Genomic DNA, 24,899 nt, shown 5'->3' with positions numbered 1-24,899 from the left:
TTTTTTGAATATATATTTCATATATTCAATAAAGCAGTTTTGATACAGATAAAAGACAGATCTTCCAAATGATGTCTCATTTAAAGAATAAATATAATACATATAAAATGAAGACATCTGTTTTATTCGACAGAGAAAAACAGAATTGAAAATGCATTAAAAACCAGTAGCAACAAATGCGTCCCACATATAAGTCTCAGCACAGTATGCAAACCTGTGACTGCCTAATATATATGTATTTTTTCTATTAGTACCATTTCAACTTTATATATAGGCAACAGCTTACCAAAGTTTAAAAATCTGTCAGTAAACACAAGGAAACCTTTTTATTCAGCCTCACTGCCAAGATAGCATCAGTACCAGAGTTTTATATGATCCTCATCACAACATGGGATAAAAGAGTAGGCTGGCTATCCTTGTAGTAAACAAAACCAAATCTTTTGCATGTTTTATATCCTACTGTCAGAAGAGGTATTTCAAGGTATTGCAATAAAATGCTCCAAGGATCAAAGAAGGTCCCCCCAAAACCTGCACAATCAGATACTAAATGTAGTATTTTTGCAGCATGACATCCAGACTGCCACTTAACTGGTAGATGAGTTAACAAAGCCCAGTGGAGAGATACACAGACTGCACTGGTATGCACTAAAATCCTGGTAGCAATGGCTGTGGACAAACATTGCACAGTACAAAAAAAAAAAAAAAAAAAAAAAAAAAGTGAAACAGCATCTGCCCTTCTAAATCTAAATCTGCATCCCATTAGGCTTTCCAGATAACAGTGTGGTTAGAGTTTGCATCAATTTTGCCCCTTCACCTCTCTACACACATCCATGCCCATGCTTTACAGCAGATTCTGGTTTCCTGCCCTGGAGAATTTTGTAGCATTGATTAAGCATGGAATTTGATGCATGGACATTTGTTTTGCTTCATTTTTGCATGGGATGGATGATACCAACAATTTAGTTATGCAATAACCCTATTTCTGGTGAAAAACTGAATTTGGTATTGTTGACTTCAGTGGCTACACACAGTAGAGTGCACAGACTTCAAAATAACTGAGAACTTCCAGGCCGCATATAGTAGCCCTAGCTCAGCATTACTTTGCTGCCAAAATACAGGATAACATTACAGGCTTGCATCCTGCCCCAAATCTATCTTAACAGCTGTGCAGAGAGATTTCAAGAAAAATTCCAAACAATGTTATATACATAAGAGTGAACAGTGCTTACAGGTTTTATCAAGAGTCTAATGCTGAAGTCTATAAAGTACTCTCTGTCTGACAGTTTCCATTTGTCAAAACCCCACTTTGAACAATTTTAGCAATAAAATGAAATCTAAAGAGGCATTTTTATTCCCCTCCCCCCTCCCCCCCCCCCAGATATGCAACACAATTTACATATGAAGTAAACAGTATCTTTGACTGTTTGTAAAATTGCTCCCAGAGTATCTGATCAGCTTTGAAGCAATTCAGATTACCAGGGAAATCTCAGGTTTTATTTATATATATAATATATATATATTACATTATATGTATTATAATATAATACATAAAACATTATATTATACCATGTATATAATATATATTATTTATATTATATGTATTTATATATAATATATGCTATAATATAATTTACATAATATTATATATATATATATATTTTTTTTTAATGTATTTCTATAAAGCCTTGATCTTACCATTACTCTGGCTTGGACTTCATCTTAAACACAAATATTTGCACTTAAGCTAATGACATTTGTCACATGTTTATCACTAAATACAGCTGTCAATGGCTGCAGGACTGGAAATTAAAATGGAACAGTTTTTTCATCAATGTTGGGCAACAATCCATTTATAGCCCTGAGATGTTTTCTCAAAGCTCTCTGCAAGGGAGGAACTGCTGAGTGTCCCAGCTTTTGACCAGTCTAGACAGACATTACAGATTATCCAGGTGTGTAGACCTGACCTTTGTGACTCCAGATTTCACTGTACTTACTAAAGAAGCTGTAGAAATAGAGAGAAGAAAAATTTAAAATATAAGTACCAGGACTGTTTGTGTTTTCTCTTAATTTACATGACTTGAGATTTCTCATCTAGCCTCACAAAACCTAGCTTGTTGGACAAGTTATGTGATACTTCTGTTCTCAGACTAGAGGACATACAACTATTTTTAAATTCTAAGTTTAAAAAACAAACAAACAAACAAAACCCACTAAATATTCCATTTCACCACACTGAACTTTTCTGAAACTCTTCCGAATTACTCGCCTGACACTACACATTATTTTTTTCACTAAAATCTTTAAAATATCATAACAGATAGGACTACAAGAGAAAAGCTATCAAAAGAAGCAATACAGAGAAAAAGAAGCAGAACCAGGTGAAATCAGACTGCAACTCACGATGCAGGTAGCAGCAATAATTGAACACAAATGCAGTTTCTGTAGACTTGCGTACATGTATATCTGACTCAATTTTTAACAGTTCTACTACTTGTGTACATGTATATTTAACTCAATTTTCAACAGTTTTGCTATTTTACTGTTCTAAGCTAAGATTATTGTTAATTTTTTTTTCAGAACAACCTTTTTTCCTTAAGATTGTTCTAACTCCCTAGAACTTTACATTTACCTAATGCTTTGCAGAGCCTATAGATAATTAATTCAATTTTATTAATAAGAAAACCATTAGAGTCTCAGACATTACTTTCCAGAGCAACTTGATACAGAACACTGTAATTATTAGGGCCTGAGGTGAAACCTTCTTTCTAAAAATAGTATTGTTTTTGCATACCTGAGTAATTATTTAATTTGTTTACTGACATTTGCATGTCACTATGCCTTGCAGTATTATAGCATAATTTGGAACATTATGAACTTTGTAGTTAATTGTTTCCAGCTCAATAGATGATGTATTCTGGACCATTGACTGTTGCACTGATACAAAAAATTATATCCCCTTCATGGCTACCAGTGGTAGTCATTGTCAGTTTGGGTTTTTTGTTTGCCTTTTATTTTTATAATGCCAAAGATCATCTGTGAAGTTTACAAGATAACCATTTCTTGAGTAAGCATGTTTAGAAATTGTGCTTATTAGAAATTAGAAAAGTGCTTATTCTTTAAAGCACTTTTTCAATATTCACCATATTGTGTTTGGATATTTTTTTTTATTCTCATTTTTTGTAAAAAAATCCCTTATCATAAGTTGATAAGCTTATAAATCCTTATATATTAATTACTGTTATTCACAGAAAAATTTCAAGTGACTGACATAGAACGTCCTTACAGAATTTCTGGAGTGAAATACTGGTTCTCTTACCAATCTGATTCATGACTAGAAAGAATGATACGATATTAAATCAGTGATAATCTTTACTTACAGCTTATTTTTAGAACACAAGAGTGGCTAAGTATTTACTGTGAACAGACATGAAAAACTACTGTGAAGTCAGGTAGATGGCAAAAGCTCAGGAATGTCTGTTTAGGTGACACAGAGATTTATCCCTTTTCAAATACATTTTATTCTTATTTTTCCACTAAATTAAGGTTTACCACATTGGTTTGTTTTACTAAGCCAATTTAAAGACAGTTGACAGGATTCTGTTTTGTCATCAATTAAAAGCATTAAAAAAAAGAAGCCATTATCACATGTACATTCAAATTTCATACAAAAACTAACATAAACAACATTACTTTTCCAGTGATATCATTCATCAAACATAAGCAGGGGGAATATCAGTATATACACTGTGCTTTTTATAAAGAAGAAAAACATGTCCTACCATGAAAAACTAAAAATAAGAATGCCTTCAAAGTACAGTAGACCCTTTGTCAGCACATCAGTAAGCATGAACAGCAACAGTTCTGCACTAGATCTGGCAAGAAAGTGGAATCACTTGCTGTGTTGAAAAGTTGCGGCGGTCTCTTTTGAGGCATATTATTACAAAGCCTTAACCCTCAATAAGGCCAAAAAAGAACACTGCAGCGCAGCTAGCAGGTGTTATGCTTCTGAATTATTCCTACAATCAAAATGCTTGCAAAGCTACTGAAGAATGACAGCACAACATTTTGATCTATTTTCCCTTGTAGTCACTCTGTGAGGTAGCAAAAGACAATTATTTCTATTGCCAAGCAACAAGAAATAGAATGGGCAACCAAGTGAGCAAGGGCCTGACTTGGAGAGATGTAGAGGTGTATAAATGCTATGTAACCGGCTAAGCAGTTCAGGTATCTTGCAACCATCACAATTATAGGTGTATAGTATAGGTCCTTAGTAGTTTTATACTTAAGGGTTTTATTTGGTTGTTGTTGTCATTTTCTTTTTAATGTAAATAGTTCTGCATCTGCAACTGAAGGCAACTGTGTACATGGGAGGAAGAAGTGCCTTGTATAATATAAACCATATTTATTTTATATGACTGGTAGGGAAGACTTCCTAAGCCTCTGGTGCTGAGGCTTGTCTGCCTGGATGATCCAATGTATTCATTTATTACCAAGGAAATGACATTCTGTGACGGTCCTGAACCCTTCCTGATGTTAGCCAGGCTGCAGACAGACTGCAGTCTTGCTGTTAAAATGGATGGGACATTCTGAGTGACGTTCTCTGTGAACACAGGAGCTCTTTGCATATGGTTGCAAGGTTTATCTGCATACTAAGCCATGTCTTTCTCAATCACATTCCTGGGTTTTGTAATGGATGCAGCAACATGAATTCCAGTGGACCTGTCCCATGAATGTATGGTAACCATACCTGCATGTCTTCTCAACCCTCCTCACCTATGTAGCGCACAAAATAGACTGTGGGCATAAACATTAATAAAATGAGACTTCTAAATATCAAAAGACAGACTTTTCTAAAAGGAAAGAAAAAAAGGCTATTTTACAGAAGCATATCATTATTCTCCTGGCTAAATCTGCACTAGTCAGATAAGGGAGTTATACTTCACTGTGCATAAACAGAGTTGAGGATTTCCATAGCATAAGGCAGGTCAGTGCTAATAACTCAACACAACTGAGCATCTGTTATCAGAAAAAAAAACCAGCCCATTTATTTACCCAAGGTTCTGGTTACAAATTACCTGCAAAATGATACTACACCAGAACTGTACAAAAATGTCAGTACGTACTGAGGAGGGGTATTAATGACATTAACACATATAGTACCACAGAATTTAAGATAACATATATCCATATCACTTAGGGATCCAAACAATTTCCATGGGAAGTCATAATCTCATTTTCTTTTTACATATGCATTCAAAAATTTTGTACTAAAAGGCTGTCAGAAAAGATTTGTTTCTACATCTTCCCAACAATCTTTCTTAAAGGATTTTAATCAAAAAGAGAATTCCTTGGTTACAAGTTGCTACCCAGAGATTAACACCTGACTTACTAATCAGAATAATGTCCCAAACCAACAAAAAGTTTAAACACAGCCAACCTGAGTCAGAATTTCTAAATTCTATCCCTGGTTCTGTCACTCTCTTAATGTTCAGTCATTATTAAGCCACTAAATTTCCCCACTCTACTGTATCTATATTTGTTCAGCACTCTCATCAAAGTCTGCAAATACCTTCCAGAAACACAATAAATGTTTGATTACCAACTGCAACACACACTTCCTCTCCTTGCTCTAATTTCAGCCTACAGTAATAAAACAGGAATACTAATCCCTTGTTAACAGTTTCAGGGTTATGGAGTTTAATTTATTAATGCCCATGAGGTTGCCTCAGATAGTCAAATAGAGAGAATGGAGAAATGCAAATATATTAGATCAGCAGGGTTACTTAAATAAACTACAGTCCCAATACCTAACTCAATAAATCTAATCAAAAAACTACTTAGTGGGAAAATGGTACAGCAGCCAAAGAACATTTATAAAAGCTTTTATTTTCACATGTCATTTTAGAAAAAGAATTGCACTGGCATTTACCTGTGCATATACAATGACAGTTATTTTCTTAATAATACTGCATACCCATGTTGCTGAATTCCTTTGTGCATTTTCAAACTTACTCTCTCTTATCTAAATCAATTTGAAATACCTGTGATGATTATCTTTATCTTTCAGTACTCAGCACAAATTTTATTGCATTTTACAAAGTCATTAAGAGATGTTGCTAACTTAGATCAGCCAACTCTGTTTTTGAGGGTATTGGCAGGACTGCTCATAAATATAGAAAGGTTATTGTAACATCTGTCTGTATTTACCTATAAGAAAAAGATGGAGAAGATTGCAACATCCCAGAGTCATTGAAATTAATGATTGCTATGTAGCTAGTTAAATTACAATTACCTCAAAAACATGGCAGAAGAAAAGTTACGAAATAATAAGAGTGCTTTCTAAACTGATGCTTCTTGCTTAAAGCACACAGACACACACACGCCACAGAAACAATAGAAAGACAGTTACAGGTATAGAAACCATACAGTGAGATATCCACATTCTTAATAAATAAATAAATAAATAAAATTTATCTCGAGAAGCATATGTGATAGAAAATATGAATCCTTTGTTAGTACAAATGCTGTATACAAAATCAGCTGTGTGGTGGACAACGAATTCCCACCCTTCTCTCCACATGTAATTGTAGTGACGTTTGACTTGTTTAAGTAGCAACAGTAATTAAGGCTCAGCCTACCCTTCCACACACACAGCTGAGTTTTGGGTATACCACCAGATACACTGGGATGTACTTTAACTGACGAACACCTCCAGGAGCAACAGGGAACTCTCTCATGGCCAGGTCCTGACCGTGGCCTCGGACACCTCCTCCAGCCCCCAGCCGCTGCTGCTGCTCTGGGCTGCAGCCCCACACAGGTGAGGCCTGCAGCAAGGCTCCACTCCATGTTAGGGACGCTCTTCCTCGCTCCTCTTTGTGTTTGGAAAATATCCCATCAGTCATCTCTTTAAAAAGCATTTACAGAACTAATTAAGTGGAAGCCACTACCAACCTTTGAATCCTAATTATTTGTGACAGCGTTCTAGAAACTTTTAACCAAGAAGACTGGAAAAGGGGGCTGTTAACAGAAACAGCCACGGTGCACTCCAGCGTTGCTTGCACCATGGCTGCCTCTCCTGCCCACAACAGACCCAGGAGTCTCTGTGCGGTGAAGATTCACCATGGTGCTTTCTCCTGCCACTTCCTCATAGCTCAGCCCAGGAAACAAGTTCAGGGGCCCTCTGCCCTGCTGACAGCCCTGCTGCAAGTAATGCTCCAACTGGGTTGTGCCTCATGCCAAGGACGGGCTGATCTTGCAACACAGGCACCAAAGAGCTAGATTTCCTCTCTGCTGTGGAAAACAAGATATTCCAGCAGCATCCCTGTTCTACCAAGCTCAGCATCCAGCCTGCTGTACAGCTGCATCAGGGAAATGAGCTCTAAAGCTGAGCAACCCAACAAAGAAGTGAAACCTCATTTTTGTAATTATGTACAGCAATTACACAGGAACCAAAATTTCTTTATGTCAGTGGACTGAGTAAAAGCCAGAAGGCTCCTTTATTCATTACTGCTTTCCAGTCATTTCATACTTTGGTGAACAACTTGAAAGCTTTGAGAGAACAAACAACTGCAATTTCACTTTGAAAGGCTAAGCCCAAAGGGAACTGATGGCTGAGGCAAGAACTTTATTTTCTGAAAAATATACATTCCGTGAACTGTAATTAGAGCTGTGGGAATAATTGATTTGTCGGCCCACTAGCCAGAAGAAAAAAAGGGAAAAGAAATCATTTTTTGGTCATCGTTTCCTTTCTGTAACAGCATGTCAGCACAGAAATGACCAGAGTCAGGGACAACAGTTCCATTTGCACGGGGGGGCATTGCGAGACCTGCAGTGCCAGCTCACAGAAATGTTCTACTTGTGCCAAGCAAGGTGCAGAGAGGTGGCTTAGTTCTTATTGTTGACAGGCATTTGCAACTGAATTGAAGCCAAATCCGCCTCATGCTCAGTTACTAATAGTTTCTCAAGCAGTGTTAATGCACTGAGAACTGCATGTCCCAAATCTTCTCCTGCCCTTATTCCCCATGCTTCCCCCTTCACTGCCTGACTGCAGCTAGGATATTGCATGCTGCAGTCGATCAGAAGACAGTGGGCACCTCTACAAATCAAACTGTACCTCCCTCAGAAGAGAGGCAAAAAAGCCTATAAAATGAAAATACCAGACGTCATAGAAAAAGACGAAATGCAAGTGGCCATGACTTCTGTATGTGTCAACATCATCCCCAAATGTTCTCACTCTGCTCTCAATGCAACCAATTTCTTTCCAATGTTTAAATGTCAAACACAGCCAAAAGATGTGACAGACAATTTTCCTCAGTGTGAAGGAGGAGACTTTCAGGATAGTAACTAAATAAATACAAAGATCTCGGTCCTTGTCTCATTGCTTTTGTTATCAATATAACATGTAAACAGCAGACTATATAATCTTATAGATACTCTATACTAAACAATATTGATAATATAGACTACTGAAGCATATACTACTAATTGCAGTTAAATATCATACTAACAAAACACTCTGTGCTGAATTACATTAGAAGCAGGAGTTCTGGCACCCCTTCAGCCTTCCATAAAATTCTCTGTTCATCTTTTGACACCACCAGACACAGAAAGTCTTCTGGCTTAGCTTACATATAGCTTTAACTGTGCTTTACAGAAATGCAGAGGGAAAGAATCTTCAAATAAGTTCATATACTGTACAAGAAATAAAAGCATCGTTCTTAAATGCATTAGTACAATACAATACAATAGTACAAAAAAAAAAAAAAAAAAAAAAAAAAAAAAAAAAAGCAAGCTCTGCAGAGGGCCAAACAAAAAGATTGTACAAAATGTCTTAGCACAACATTCAGTTATATGCTCTTTATCTTCAACATGGATTAAAAGCAGATAATGGATTCTTTGAGGTTGGAATAATTATTGCCAGGGTCACTTAAAGCAAGGTAGGTAATTTATCCTAATCTTACAGAAGCCTGATGTTCAAAGTAATTTGAATTAGACATGGAAAATTTATGTTTACTACCTAAATGTATTTTTCTAGTAGTTCTAGTCATCAAAGCATATAGATTATTGAAGATTATGGGTGTAGTTTTGTGGTCATATTAAAGGAAAGGATATCCAGGTATTTTGCAGAAATAATACAAAATCCTATCTATTGCTTTTTGTTTGCTTGCTTTCTAATAAGGAGCTGGGGATTCACCCAGACCTGTAACAGAGGAATACAGGTAATAAGTTATAAAATGGCAAAACACTAGAAATAACACAGTGGGAAATTCCTAGGGCAAATGTAAGGGTTTGCCCAAAATATAGGAATTTTATCATAGCCTTTTCTGATCTCATTATATGCTTCATTGATTTTTCTTTATCTTGTGGAGGGAAGAGACTTTACAGGCAGCATCAAATCTAGAAAATATTTGGTAAAGATTTCTAGCATACACTCACTGGCAAAAAGGCAGCTTGTTCTAATCATGTCAGATATGAAGGTACTTATTCATTAAGCATGAGGTAAAAACAAGGTTTAAAAAAATCCATTTATTGGGTTCTTTATGCAAACATGTTCCCTTTTAAGTCATTTTATATTTTTAATTATATATAGCCCATGAATATAAAGAAATTCAATACTATTGTGAGTCTCTTACACCCAAAAATAACTCACCATATTGCCCAAATAAGTTTTTACTGAGTAAAATGTTAATAGGATATACTAACATATGCAAAAGTGCTGATACACATACTGCATCTGAACACAGTCCATGTCCATTTAATCCTACAGTTCACAAACAGAATCTGTTGAGATTTACCCAGCTCCACCTGGGGAAGGGTGATGGACAAGTGAAGAGCTTGTGGGTAAGAATTAAGGGGTGGGCTGGTATGGGGGACACTGTTGTGAGGGTATACTACAGGTCACCAGATCAGGAGGAGGAGGTCAACGAGGCCTTCTACAAGCAGCTGGTAGTAGCCTCAGGATCATGGGCACTGGTTCTCATGGGGGACTTCAATTTTCCAGACATCTGTTGGGTAAGCAACTTGGCCAGGCACGCCCAGTCCAAAGGGTTCCTACAATGCGTTGAAGACTAAGTTGACGAGGAGGGGGGTGCTCCTGGACCTTGTCCTTATCAACAGGGATGGGCTTTTTAGGGGTGTGAAGGTTGGGGGCAGCTTGGGATGCAGCAACCTTGAGATGGTGGAGTTCAAGATGGAACTTGGTGGAAGAAGTAAGGCTAAAAGCAGGATTGCAACCCTGGACTTTCAGACAGCCAACTTTGACCTCTTCAGGGACCTGCTTGGGAATATATCTCATGGGCTAGGTTGCTAGAAGGCAAGGGTGCATGTGAGAGCTGGGCTACATTTAAACAGCACTTCTTCCAAGCTCAGGATCGGTGCATCCCTAAGAGTAGGAAATTGGGAAAGGGGGACAGGAAACCTGTGTGGATGAGCAAGGAGCTCATCAATAAGATCAAAAGGAAGAAGAAGGTTTATGAAATGTGGAAAAAGGGCCTGTACTCTTGGGAGGAGTATAGAAGTGTTGTCAGGGCCTGCAGGGATGCAACAAGGAAGGCTAAAGCCCACCTAGAGATGAGGCTTGCAAAAGAGATAAAAGATAATAAGAAGTTGTTTTTGTTTTTGTTAAGCATATAAACGGTAAAAGGAAGACTAGGGATAATGTGGGTCCCTTGCTGAACGAGGGGGGTGTCCTGGTAATGGGAGACGCTGAGAAGGCAGAGATACTGAATGCTTTCTTTGCTTCAGTCTTTGCTTCAAGGACTCCCTCCTGGGACTCCTCAACCCTGGAGGGAGGAGAAAGAGTCTGGGAAGTGGAGATCTCCCCCCTTGTTGACAAGGAAGTGGTTCGGGAACGTCTGAGTGGGCTCAACACACACAAATCCATGGGTCCTGATGGGATGCATCCACATGTGCTAAGGGAGTTGGCAAAGGTGATTGCTGAACCGCTCTCTATCATCTTTGAAAGGTCCTGGAGAAGAGGAGAGGAGTCTGAAGATTGGAGGATAGCCAATGTCCCTCCAGTCTTCAAGAAGAGCAAGAAGGAGGATCTGGGAGACTACGGGACAGTCAGTCTCACCTCTGTCGCTGGAAAGGTGTTGGAACAGCTTGATCTGGATGCCATCTCCAAGCAATTGGAAGAGAAGGAGGTTATGAGGAGTAGTCAGCATGGATTCACCAAGGGGAAGATGTGCTCGACCAACCTCATTGCCTTCTATGATGGCATCACCAGCTGGATAGATGAGGAGAGAGCAGTGGATCTACTTTGACTTTAGCAAGGCTTTCAATACTGTCTCCCATGACATCCTGATAGCAAAGCTGAGAAAGTGTGGGATAGAGGAGTGGACAGTAAGGTGGGTTGAGAACTGGCTGACTGGCCGAGCTCAGAGGGTGGTGATCGGAGGTGCAGAGTCTGGCTGGAGACCTGTGACTAGCGGTGTTCCCCAGGCATCGGTGCTGGGTTCAGTCTTGTTCAACATCTTCATCAATGACCTTGATGAGGGAATAGTGTCTGCCCTCAGCAAGTACGCTGATGACACTAAGCTGGGAGGAGTGGCTGACACACCAGAAGGCTGTGCTGCCATTCAGTGAGACCTGGACAGGCTGGAGCGATGGGTAGAAAGAAACCAAATGAGGTTTAACAAGAGCAAGTGTAGAGTCCTGCACCTGGGAAGGAAAAACCACATGTATCTGTACAGGCTGGGGGATGACCTGCTTGAGAGGAGCTCTGAGGAGAAGGACCTGGGGATCCTGGTGGTTGTCAGGTTGGCCATGAGCGAGCAGTGTGCCCTGGTGGCCAAGAGGGCCAATGGGATCCTGGCGTGCATTAAAAGGAGCATGGCCAGCAGGTCAAGGGAGGTGATCCTCCCCCTCTACTCTGCCCTGGTCAGGCCTCACCTGGAGCAATGTGTCCAGTTCTGGGCTCCCCAGTACAAAAAAGACAAGGACCTCCTGGAAAGAGTCCAGTGGAGGGCCACAAAGATGATACGGGGCCTGGAACATCTTCCTTATGAGGAAAGGCTGAGAGACCTGGCTCTGTTCAGCCTGGAGAAAAGAAGACTGAGAGGGGATCTCATCAATGTGTATAAATACCTGAGGTGTGGGAGACAGAGGGATTTAGCCAACCTCTTTTCAGTGGTTTGTGGGGACAGGACAAGGGGCAATGGCCAAAAAACATATCACAGGAAGCTCCGCACCAACATGCAAAAGAACTTCTTCACGGTGAAGGTGATGGAACACTGGGACAGGCTGCCCAGGGAGGTTGTGGAGTCTCCTTCTCTGGAGATATTTAAGGCCTGTCTGGACGCCTGCCTGGGCAGCCTGTTGTAATGCAGCGGGGTTGGACCCCATAATCTTTCGAGGTCCCTTCCAACCCCTTAAATTCTGTGATTCTGTGAGATTAAAAAATGAATGGCATCTAAAATTTTGCATGAACTCTTCTTGCAGTACAGAGGTAATATTTCCACTGATTGGTCTGGAAGGACCCCATTAATCTCACACAACCATTTAATGGCACAGGAGGCTTCAGGGAATTTGGCCCAAACAATGATGAAATGCTCTGATCCAGGGGGACTAAGCTCCCTGCCCACAACACAGTAAAACAGATCTCACTATTACATTGGCCCTTGGGTTTTAATAGTATTTGTGCTGATCCCCCCGTACTTTGTGGGAAGGAGCACGCCTCTTCATCCAAGGACTATTTACTCTATTTTTGAGCACAGGGACTCTGGAGACTGCCCACAGAGCTACAGATTGGGTAATTCTTACATGGAACAGGAAATAATGTCAGTCTTCAGTCAGATGCTGTGTTAAACCATCACATACACTAGATCTCCACCTAGCAGTATTAAAAAAAAAAAAAAAAAAAAAAAAAAAAAAAAGTGACTGAATCTATCTGCAGACCCTAGATAATAGTAGGTGGCTAGGAAACACTATAAATATAGGAAAGATCTCCTAAATTGTGAAAATTGTGAATTAAAGACATTGTTTTCAGGTGTGACAAGTTAAGACAGGAAAGTATCAAGAAGTGTCCTAGAAAAAATAGTCTGTATTTGATGCCATTCAAAGGAGGGAAAGTGTTACAGAAGGGGTGACTTGTTGAAGAAGATGTCTCTTACTGCTTTGTCTATCATGGGCCACCACTAGCTGAGGATGAAGAGGAAAGAGAAGACTTTGGGAGGGTTAAACAATGAAGAATTGCACTAACCTGGTAGAGTTCAGTGTTTCCCAAGCTTTTCTCATGCTAATGTATGTTGCAGACAGAAGTCTAAGCAGTATTCTAACGTGTTCCGACTGTCTCCCTAGAGCTCAAGCTCTCACTGAGCTTCTCCCACTGTGGGAGAATCTTCTCCTTGAGGTAAGACTGGTGCAATATCATCTTTGCTCTATATGTTCAAACTGCTGATACTGACCTTCATACTACATTTACTTTGACAATACTGACTGTGCATACATACGCTGGGTCTGCCACCTCTTGTGACATGAAGCGTAAGTTGCTTGTTTACACTTACACTGCAAGACTAACCTGCATCCAACTCCATTTATGTCTGAAGGACTGACTCCTCTTCTGTGATCCCATCCCCATTCATCCCCAAGAAAAATAAAGCTTGTAAATATGCTGATTTATTCACAGAAATATATGCTGTCTTACACAATGAACCTGTCCTATATGGCACCATAACTTCAGATGAGTGTCTGAACATATTGCCATACCTGTGAATGACATTGATTCATGCAAGTCCATAATCACATGGTGACTGAGAGTAAAAATGCAATGTGTTTTTAACGACAAAGATCTTTTATTACTTCTACCTCACAATATCCATCTATTAGCATGGAAGTGTACAGGGAATTCAAGATGTTTTAAGTCTCTGACACTAGTATAAAAATAAATAAAATCAATCAGACCTGTCTCAGATAACTTTTCATTTCTAACTTCAGTGACTTGAAAGTGTCACAGAAAGGCAACAGCATTTAAAGACTGGGATGCAGACTGGCTAAAAAATAATTAAGCTGCTTCTTAGGTGAAACAATGGCAATTGTATGGAAAACTGAAAATGGCCCAGTAAAATACTACATTTTATAATTTAGCAAAGGAGACTTTCTGAGATCTAGTTTTTGTCAGTTGATCCATTATTTTCTTGCTGTTCAGAAAACACACAGGTTCTTGAGAACCATGTCTAAAAATAATTAAAAAATGCATACAATTTTTTTTCACTTTCATTTGCTGTCTTCTGATTTCTCCAACTTTTCTTCTTAAAACAGCAACTGCTCCCCAGTCAACTGCTTGGGTTTCATGCAGCTTACCTTCTAATTAATATACATTGCAGCTTGAAAGCTGGTATGAGATGCACACTCTTCTGTGTGTTGAACATACACTAAGAGACATTGATAGAAAAAGCACTTGGGCCAATAACTTCCACAGTGTTTAAAAATATAAAATGGCCATTATGATTAAATGATTTTATTTCACTTCAAGTTTTTTTCTTTTGCTTTTGTCTTGCTGCTGATCCAGCAAGTTTATCTCATTTTATTATTTTTAACAGATCAGTCTCAAAACTTTCCTGAGTGTCCATACCATTAAACAGAACATCTGCTTTTTCCCAGGTATTCAGCTCTACTGTTTAAATGACAGTATAATTCAAAGCCTGTAACAGGGTGGAAAGTGTGCACAAGAAAATTTACAAGAACTGTGTCTATACATGAGTATTGTCCAAAACTGTGGACTCTTTTTCACCTACCTGTTTCTTCACTTAATCCAAACAGTTGTTACTGGAAAAGTCCCTGAAACCCTGTCTTTAAATACCGCAGTAGGTCTTCTAAAATTTTTGAAGTTTTGTCTTGCTCGTGACATACATTTTCTGTTTCCTTCCCTCCACTAGGGCATAATACAGGTGCCATTCATTCTTTACACTTGCTTTTCTATTGTGAGGAAATGCTCTACTGAAAAGATTTAGCCTGATCAGTATTTGAGCAGAATGAGAGAGAAAAACACTGAAGAGTCATGTAACTCATGGTAGGAACACCGTACCTAAGCTAAGAACCAGGTTTGCTTACCTACAGAAAAAGCAGTAGAAGTTTGATCATACTACAGGTATGAAACAATTTCATACAGACATCTGAAATTTGAAACTCATTACATTTTTTTTCCCTTTCAAGTTCAAGTTCTGACTTGTTTTAATGCTGTTTTCTTTTTTTTTTTTTTAATTTTATTTTATTTATTTATTTATTTTTAACCCAAAGTTTGTAAAGCCAAGTGTCATTTCTATACACTGCAATATCCTCTCAGACAGCAGTAGTTCTTTAGCCTCCAGCACTCTGAGGGTGGATGACCTCCTCCATAATATAAAGATAGCTTCTGCAAGCCATTACTTTTTAGTAGAGAATAAAGTTACTTGGTGGTTGAGAAAGAATTACTGTCTGCCATGGAGATGGCTGCTGGGTGGTTAAAGTTCTTTGACACTAAAGAACATACGTTTTAAATAGAATTCACTATGCAGTAAGTAATTTGTGGATATTTGATCAGGCTTTTACAGAAAATACTGTATAAAATATTTCTATTCTTGTGATATAGACTGACTGTTGTACACCTTTCAATCAATTTTGCATAATGCTAGTCTTAAGGGTAGCTCATTATGAACTAAGCATGGCAATTTTACTCCAAACCCCTGATCTCTATTATTCTAAGAAGCTGAAAAATCAAAAGGACCAAGAAGTATTTGTCTTGTGTGTCTATTTATGCACTGACAACGTTTGCTTACTGAGATAAGAAAACATTGCTGATCTCCAACAGCTTTCCATTTGTTCACAGGTTAAAGATTAAACAGGATATGCATTTGAACAAATGTGTCATATGGTTTCCTTAAACACGCATCCATGAGTAGAAAGCTCTTGCATCATTTACTTCAATTATAGCAATCTCTTGAATGTACTTCTAGAGCAAAATCAAGGGGGATATAGGGACAACAATCAAACATTTAGTTGTTGCTACATACAGATCATTAAGCTTTAAAGGTTTATTTATATATGTTTATAAATTTATGTATATATGTATATATATGAGTGATTGCTTCAGGAATTTTAGCAGGCCTTACTTTCTTTGCAACTGATATATTTTTATGACATATTTTGTTATAAATAAAGTTTCAGTATGAGGTACACTAACTTGTTTGTATTTTAAATTTTCATTCCAAAGTAGCTCAAATAATCTTGGATAGCAAGATGGATACCCCTGGCAGCAGGCTCCTGTAGCTTGGACAAATTGCAGAATACTGCAATCAAGTCCAGGAATTATTTACACCAATATTCCTGATACATGGTATATTCCTTGTCTATCCAAGTTAAGCCATTAATTCTGGTAGGCATTCTGAGGAACAAACTCAATTGCAGCATCTCATCTGATCTGAGGGGTTGTATTCTCTTCAGAAAAACTGCTACAGATCAGTGCTATGTGTAAATCAGAACACCGTACAGGAATATATCACAACACGAGGCAGCAATTCCCTGTGGGGGAGATCTTTAAAAGTTCTAAATTTATCTAAGCAGCAAAAGATGACAAAAAAGATAATAGGTGTGAGTTGGCAAGGACAAGATCAAAAGTCAAACACAGCAATAAAGTTTATCTATGGTACGGAGACATATTAAAGCAGCATGCGATGAATCCTGTATGGTCTCTTGCTGTGATTCAGTAATGACTGTATAAACTACTAATAACAGATTATTTTAATTTAAAAGATAATTAAGCAAGCAAAGAGTTTCAAAAGAAAGAAAGAAAAAAGAAATATGTTTTGAGGAGAAAAGTACTTTGATGTTACACGTTCTCCTAGCACATCTCACAAAACCTCTAAAACCTTAAATTAAATAAGAAAAATATACTTATTTCAACAAGGAATAAAAATGTCTTTTCTCCAGCCTCATTAAAAAAAAAAAAATCCCCTCCATTTCAATCTTTTTCACCTCTGTGACAAAGACCACTATAGCTTGTGCTGTCCTTTAATATAGCTGAAATAGAAACAAAATTTTGTCCCAGACGAAACTTTATCAAATTTAAGAACTGTGATTTTGGTTCAAACCTAGACTCTAATACATGCTTACAAGCAATTACCCTGATACGAAGAGGAAAACAGCAAGTATCCCAAAGTGATGGGATTTCCTTCCTTAATCTTTGAGAGTAGTGAGGCAAGAAAAATTCTATCCTGCAGTGCCTCCAGGTATAACAATCCCCCTGCTAAATCTTCTAAACCTGTCACAGCCAGAACTAATCTCACATCTTCCTGCCAATAATTTCCTATGATTTCAATCTAGTAGACATTTTAACACTTTCAGTTAAAGGAATGAAAAGTTAGGAGAGTTTAAAAAAATGTGGAAGGTGATGAAAACAAATTAAAGACTAACAATTCATAAAAACTTTGCTTATTTATCATTAGCCTGAATTAAGATTTTATTTTTATTTATTTTTATTTTTATAGTTATTTTACTTGATCCACTTACTTCACCTTTGACACAAACAGAACACTTCTTGTCACCTGAAAATACACTAGGAATAGCTGATGGAAAGAGCCCTGTCATCCCAGACAGTCATTCTGCTACTGAGAAAAGTACTGCAGGCTGTCACGAGTATGGAACAAAATCTTCTGAGATGTCATGTATCTTATGAACAGTTTTAATTCACTTTAACGTGACAATAAACACAGTTGAAATATGTGCATATGTAAATATTCTTACTAACAAGGCCTTAACTTTACATTTTTACCTCAGGTTCTGCCTGATAAACTCTGAAAGCTGATTTGCATAAACTCACTGTTGGAATGCTTGAACATCCTTTTTTCATTTTTTATTCATATTTGCTGACAACCCCTCTTATTTTAAGGACAAAAAAATTATGTAAAACATAACCGCAGACAAGGTAAATGTAATTAATGAAGCACTTGGTTATTTGGGTGTTGGTTTGTAAGCATAAGGTTCAACATTAAAGTAGATCTATAACGTTGCATGTGATCAAAACAGCGATAGCTTACCTTGTTTGGGCTTGAGTTTCACTTCTGCTCTGCCTTGGCTGAAGCACAGTGCACATAGCCTCATGGGTACCTGCAATATCCATTTAACAGATTCAGTTAGCGGAACAGAGAAAGAACGTGCCCCCTTATTTTTTAAATATTTTGATGAAATGTGAATTGATTATCACATTTGCAGAAGTTCAAAGTCACATCCATAAGTTATGGAGTAAAATTCTGCTTTTACCATATGTGCCCAACTGAACAGCCCTTCTTACTCTTGGGTGTGAGGACAGGCAATAGTGCGCTAGCAGCTTACATAAATACCAAAATCACATGCAGAATTTCCTAGGCGGTGGAGGTTAGCCACTTCCCAGGAAGAACGGCTGAGCTGGTACACATTGCTGTCTCCAGCACTGAAAAGAAAGTGCGGAGACAAGAGGAGACAAACTTTCATTTCTTTGCTGCATCAGGAGCAGGCAGCAAACAGCTCTCTCCAGGTATAAACTGAGACCTATGAGTTGGGGCAGCAGCAGGTTGCTTAAGCCTAAGCCTGCTCAGCATTTTGTTACTTGGCAGCACAACTGACCTGTCCTGCCTCAAGGATGCTCTGCAGAACAGGCTGTGATGGGGAGCGGTGGGAGGCCTGGAGAGACCAGCAGTACCCCAGGAAATAAATAACACTGCTAGGAAATAGAACAGCAGTGGAGTACTGCAGGGGTAGAAGGGGTGTCTTGCTTTCTTTCTTTCACTTTCCCTTCCAAGGGCTGACCTCTCTACATCTGCCATTTTTGTCCCCCTTTAAAAGAACCAGGGCATCCACTGCAACATCCAGCTCCTGCAAAAAAACCTCATCCTCATTCCTTCCCTCCTATCTTCTGTCCCTCTTTACACCTACAATTTCTCCTATGCCTCTGTCTTTCTGATCATATAAACTAGAAACAGATCAGGATCTTGGGACCCTGCAGTGAAATTCATGCCATGTACCTTTCTTCTGCTATTCCTACCCTTCTGAGTTACATTTAAGCTGAAGGCTATTTAGTACTGTCATTTCCTTTTTCATGCATCTACAGTCGAACAGTATAGTGGTAAACACTAGGAAGCTTAAATTTCATACATACCTCCCTCTAGCTGCTATTTAAAAAAATACTTCCTGAATCTAACAGGAGCTTAATTTTTAAAGTAGTACGATGAGAAAACTCTTTGCTTGTCTTCAACATTTTAATGGCAAAATTCATCAATAGACACATATTGCATGCCCCGGGAGTCACAGACAGTATGCTACAAGAGATGAATGTAACAATCCTTCCCACTTCTAGATATATTAATAACAATTTAAACCAAGATCAAAGCATTTACAAGCCAGCCTCTCCATCGACATACTTGAGTACAGAAATATTTCTAAAAGTTGTACAAGTTTGTCTGTGAGATGCCACAGCTTGGTCTTCAGAGAGAACACCAGGCCGTGTACCTTCTCTGTAGCTACCATTGTTTGAAGACTATCTCAAGTCCTAATCATTCCCTCCCATACTGCCTGTTGTTTTTTGTTGTTGTTTTTTTTTTCTTTTGATTCATTTTTTTTTCTTTAGTTGTTTGTTTTGGTATTTGTTTGTTTGTTTTGTCATCTGCCTTTCTCTTATCCTACTGTAACTGGTTAGACTTTTTTATTTATTTGTTTGATTAAAAAAAAAAAAAAAAGAAGAAGAAGAAGAAGAAGAAGTGAACCCAAGTTGCATACCATATCCCTGCCTTCAGCTCTGGGACAGCTTTGGATGGTGATGATAGGAGGGGCTTTTCTTGTATGCTCATACAAGAGCATATAGCCGATAGCTGCAGGTGTTGTTATTCAGCTACTTAATTTTAGGTTGCCCTGGATCCTGCAAATGCCCTGTGAATTGGAGGTTTAGACAGCTGAGTTACCCAAATTTACCCTGCAATTAACAAATGAGAAAGTGGAGGTCTAATTAACGCTAGGATAGTCAGTTGGTCTTATGCATGTTCATTAGCAAACTCTCTCTGTTCAGGACCTCACGTAGCATGTTGTAAAACCTGCAGCACTGTATTCCAACAGGAAAGAAAGCAAAAGAAAACAAAACACAAGAAAATCCACCCATGCAGGCATTTTTGTTTTTCCCATCAAGCTACACAGTGGTAGCTAAAAGCACTGATGTGTGTGCATGACTAACATTGCAGAGAAGCAAAATGGTGATTGAAAGAACTGGCACCAGTTATTGCCACTTGGTTAGCCTCTCAGAGCAGGTGTGATACTGCACAAACATCAGACCTGCTTGCTGTAGCTTCAGAGGAAGAATAACACCAGAAGGGGCTGCTGCTTAGTTCACACACACAGACAGAATCCCTGTGACCTGCCTTAACTTCACAAATGCAGTTTAACTTTTCACTACCATTTTATGTGCTATAGAAGCTAACAAAAATGTAGATATGCTGGCTTCAGACACCCAAAACCCCTTTTCCTAGAAAAGATCACTTGAACTACTGCCCGTTGCAGGGCTACCAACAGTATGCCAAACGCACCCTGGATCTTCTTAGAGAAGCACCAGTCCAGCAGGCAGCATCTCAGTTGTTCTGAGCTGATTTATCTGATCAGGTGCCAAAAAGGTGAATATCAGACCTAGGCTTCTTCTCCAGCCAACTGGGATGACAGCATTGCTCATTCCTCTAGCCAAAACACTGAGGCATCACTGCGGAAACACGCATTCAGAGCATGCGAGTCCCAGAGCATGGGAAGGATGTCTTCATAGCTGGAAATGACCAAGTCCTAATGAGGAGCAGAACAATTCCCAGGGAATACATATATTGGCAGGATCAGAAAGCCAAATTAATGTTGCAGGATGTAAGGATAGCTGTAGCGATCCCTTAGTCCCTGGGTGATTTATCAGACAGAATATGACAAAGTCCTGTGCTAGGATTCTGCCACATTCCCATGGAATCACAGGCTGTATTTCAATGAAGGGCTGGAAATAAAACAAGTGGATTTATGGCACATATGACTTGAGTATCTTAATTGTCTGTTATTTTTTGATTACACAAAACTAAACGGGAAAACATCAGTGCCCTCTTGTGCCTCTGTTCTGGAGTTCTATCACAGCCCCCCTCCTGGGCAATTACCACACTTTCAGGAATTGCCTGGTTTACAGGAATAGAGAGCACTCCTTTAGTACTGGAAGTGCAAAGAGTTGGGAGGTAATTGTAATACCTAGTCATCTATTGCTTCTACTTTGAATGTTCTTTAATGCAACAATTGGGAGAAACTAGACAAACACGTGGTTGTTTAGTTTTTTTTAATACACATCTCTCTGAAACTAAAGGAATCTTTTAGTGACAGAGGGTAAGAGAAGAAGGTGAACATCTTCCTGAGCACTGCCAATCATCGGAAGTAAAGAAACAGGGAGAAAAATTGAGCAATCGAGAGGTGTCACAAGTAAAGGCAATGAAAGAGCCAAGCTCTTCACCAGCACAGCCCCTTCAGATGACTGCTGCTCTAAGATCAGCAGCCAGCAATGGGAGTATTGAATAGCAAGGGGGGTAGGAGAAATGAAGTATCAGTGTCTGAAGCAAGGAAGGACCTTTGATGAAACAGGTATATTCTACATAAAGTCTGAAAATATTTTAAATGATCAAGACTGCCAAAAATCAGTGGCCTTAACCAGGGTTAAAAAAATCCCAGGAAAGCTAAGTGAATATAGAAAGGCTTTGTCCTCCTGTTCACCTACATAATACAGCTACATTGTAATGAATAGTTAAAAAAGATTAAAAAGGCATCTGTCTTCTCCAAAGACTAAGATAGCTGAAAGGCGATGTTGAAGCTTGCCTCTCTACATGTCAGCTTTCCACACAACATATGCAAACCATCCCTGTAGCAACAGGACTCATGAAAGCTGAATGTCAGCCTCCCAGCTAAAAACAAACCTTGCTGGGAAATTAGCTACGAGGGACACCACAGTTGCTACCACTGTCTTTATCATGTGCCACTCTATTAATTCGTTAGAGGAGAGCTGCCATACTGAAGCAGAGTAATGTTAGAAGTACATGTTTATATATATCTGCAATGAAAACAAACACATATGTTAAAATCTTTTGTTTTAATAGACCCAGACAACTGATAGCTTGGAAGATGCCATCCGACAGCACTTTTTCTTTAGAGCTGACCCTTTCAAATCCTAGTGAAATATCATCTTGCATGTACAGGGCAGGGACAGCACAGGCAGCAATACTTCAGCCTTCCAAATACCAGCCGATGTTAAGATATAAAGAAATTACCTAAAATATTTCTCAGAAATCTCTCTTCTTAACCTCCCCAACAGAAAAAGACAGAACATCTCCTGAGCTGAAATGCCTGCTGTGCAAGTTAAGCCATCGAAGCTGGACATATTTACATCCTATTTGACAGCAAATCTGGAGCCTTGTGGAGATGCTGTGGACTGCACCGACACAGTACCAGTCTCTAGGTGTTATGGTGAGAGCTTAGTGACAGCACAAATCAGAGTGAAACAATAACCCATCCTTCTGATCTTTGGAAAAGATCATTTTTCATTTTTGAAAAAATAACAATTTTAATTTTTGCATTCCTATTTAGAATTACAAAGAAAATAATAGCAAGCTATTCAGACATGCTGTGCTGAATTTTAGCTTTCCACCTGAGGAACAAACCAAACATTCTCCTGCATCCCTTTATTTCTGTAAGCTTATAAACCATCCAATTCTCAGCTGGGAGATTCCCAGCAAACACGCAAATTGTTCCATAAGGACTCCGCTATTTTCCTTGATGGCAACTAAAAATTTATCAGGAGTATATGATGCATTACAAACATGCTAACTGTAAGCAGCCTTCTGGATTCTTAACAGTTTACTAAAAAAAAAAATAATAACAACAACAACAAAAAGAAACTACTCTCAGATCTGTAAGCCAGCCAAGAGTGACTGTGCTGCATGCTGCTAACAGAACGATAATGTCACTTGACGCCAGGCATTCTTGTCTATTCTAATGCTACTCCATTTCATGCTTTTTGAGCTTGGTACACAATGTTCCTTTTGGTAAAATTAATTGCACTGTTCCTCTAAACGTTAAAAATATGGTGAACGCTACTGTGCAATTTATTGTAAAATACAATAAAATAAAATTGTTTACTATTTTTATATTTAAATGACATGTAACATTGAATTTAACAATTCACTTGTTAAACAAACAATTTTAAGAATTGCCTTTATATTATAAGTTTGGGCTTTTAAATTTATTCTAAATTTAGCTATTGCTAGGTATAAGAATATGCCAGAAATCTGGACTTTTTCCTTTGTTAAGTTAGATCAGATGATTGAAAAATTTGTTTTCTTTTCTTTTATGAAATTGAAGGGCTATTTTCACTTTCTCGCATGAGAGGAAGATCCTCTTTTTTTTTTTTTTTTTTTTTTTTAATCATACACCAATTTCATGTTGGTTAAAGCCAAATAAAGCCTACAAATTTGAATTAAAATATCACCAGGCTTCAGGCTTCACCACCTTTTCCTTCTTATAAGAATAATATTCATTCTTAACAGCTAGACTTAACCCGATTTATTCTTTTGCTTACAGTTGTGGGTTAGCTTATGCAGTTTGTATCTAATGCGAAATATTTAAGCATACATGTAACAAACTTAAAATACTATATACTCCTAAGATACAGCATCACAACTAAGAACATAAATACGCATAACCATTTAGTACATCTGTATTTACTACCTAAGCTAAAGACATATGACTTGCAGTGTTGCTGTGATGTTATCATGTTCAAACACATGCCTACACATCGCAAATGACCCTGTCTTTCTGCCAGTGTTTTTTTTTTCAGTTCTCAGGAACTCAGCCAGTTGGTCTGGATAAGTTGCTTTCTAGTCCATTCTTAAAATATGGATATCCAATTAAACAATAGGGAGTTAAAAAAAAAAATCAGCATCAAGGAATTAAAAAACAAACAAACAAACAAACAAACAAACAAAACCATTAAAGATAAAGGATAAATTGGATGTAGCTAGTTAGTGAGTTTGAAGCAAGTCAGCTTTTTTAAAAGTGAACATGATGTCCTTGCAAAAGACGTAAAAGATGCAAGGAGGCAGAAGGGGAAAGAAATGGCCGCCTATTAGCCAATGAACAGTAGAAATAAATGCAATTGCAACTCTGCTGTTACAGATGGTGGAAGGATTTTCTCAGTGTTACATCCTCCACTTTGTGTAAAAGTCAGAAATAAATATTTCAAGGACCCTACACAGCATTCACATTTCTTGTTTAGCCCACTCACTTTTCATCCTGGCCTCTGTTTTAGGGAAAAATGATGCATGCACAAAAACTGCAATCAACTGTAGGGTCTATGTTGCCTTCATTTCATCAATCAAACAAACAAACAAAAATCACACTTATCAGAGCTGTGTAAAATATTTATCTCCAACCTAATGACTTATAAACTGACTCTTTTAAAAGTTACTGTTGACCCCCCCCCCCTTTTTTTTTCCTCTACAGAAAATAAATAAATAAATAAATAGATGTGAGAAGCATTCTGTAACTAACAACAGATCAGCAGATTTCCACCCTGTTCATGGGGTTTGGGATGGGGGTGGTTTGGGGGCTGGGATGATTTTGCAGGAGCCAAGGTACCAGGCTGAGGAAAGGCAATGGAAGCTGTGGAATGCTCTTTCCATAGGACACCTCTGCATGGCAGAGAAAAAATACAGGGCTCTTTCCTATTTTCCATATTGTTTCCATTCCTGCCTTTTACTTGTACAAGTGACAGCATACACAGGATCACTCTGTGTTGGACTTTTCATAAATATCCAAGATATATCCAAGATATTGAAGAAGCTTTTCTTTCGATGTACTATATCATGGCACATGAGACCATAATCACAGTCATCAGAGAAAGA

The 24,899-nt window shown here is 38.3% G+C and overlaps 1 long non-coding RNA gene across 2 annotated transcripts in view; it reads right to left on the bottom strand.

Moving 5' to 3' along the window:
* LOC140003181 (uncharacterized) overlaps window positions 1-24,899 on the bottom strand; it is a 194,725-nt gene that overhangs the window by 44,812 nt on the left and 125,014 nt on the right. The window contains exons 1-2 of one of the 2 annotated variants that reach the window (XR_011811309.1): window positions 19,726-19,846; window positions 18,012-18,081 (exon numbers count right to left, since the gene is read on the bottom strand). This is a non-coding gene — a long non-coding RNA (uncharacterized lncRNA). Of the gene's footprint in view, window positions 1-18,011; window positions 18,082-19,725; window positions 19,847-24,899 lie in introns of those variants that run through there. The other variant, XR_011811308.1, reaches the window with a different exon arrangement.

Source organism: Anas platyrhynchos, chromosome 9 (genome assembly GCF_047663525.1).
Source record: "Anas platyrhynchos isolate ZD024472 breed Pekin duck chromosome 9, IASCAAS_PekinDuck_T2T, whole genome shotgun sequence".
Lineage (NCBI taxonomy): Eukaryota > Metazoa > Chordata > Aves > Anseriformes > Anatidae > Anas > Anas platyrhynchos.
The sequence above is the reverse complement of the archived record's forward strand: the minus strand, read 5'-3'. Positions and strand labels throughout refer to the sequence as shown.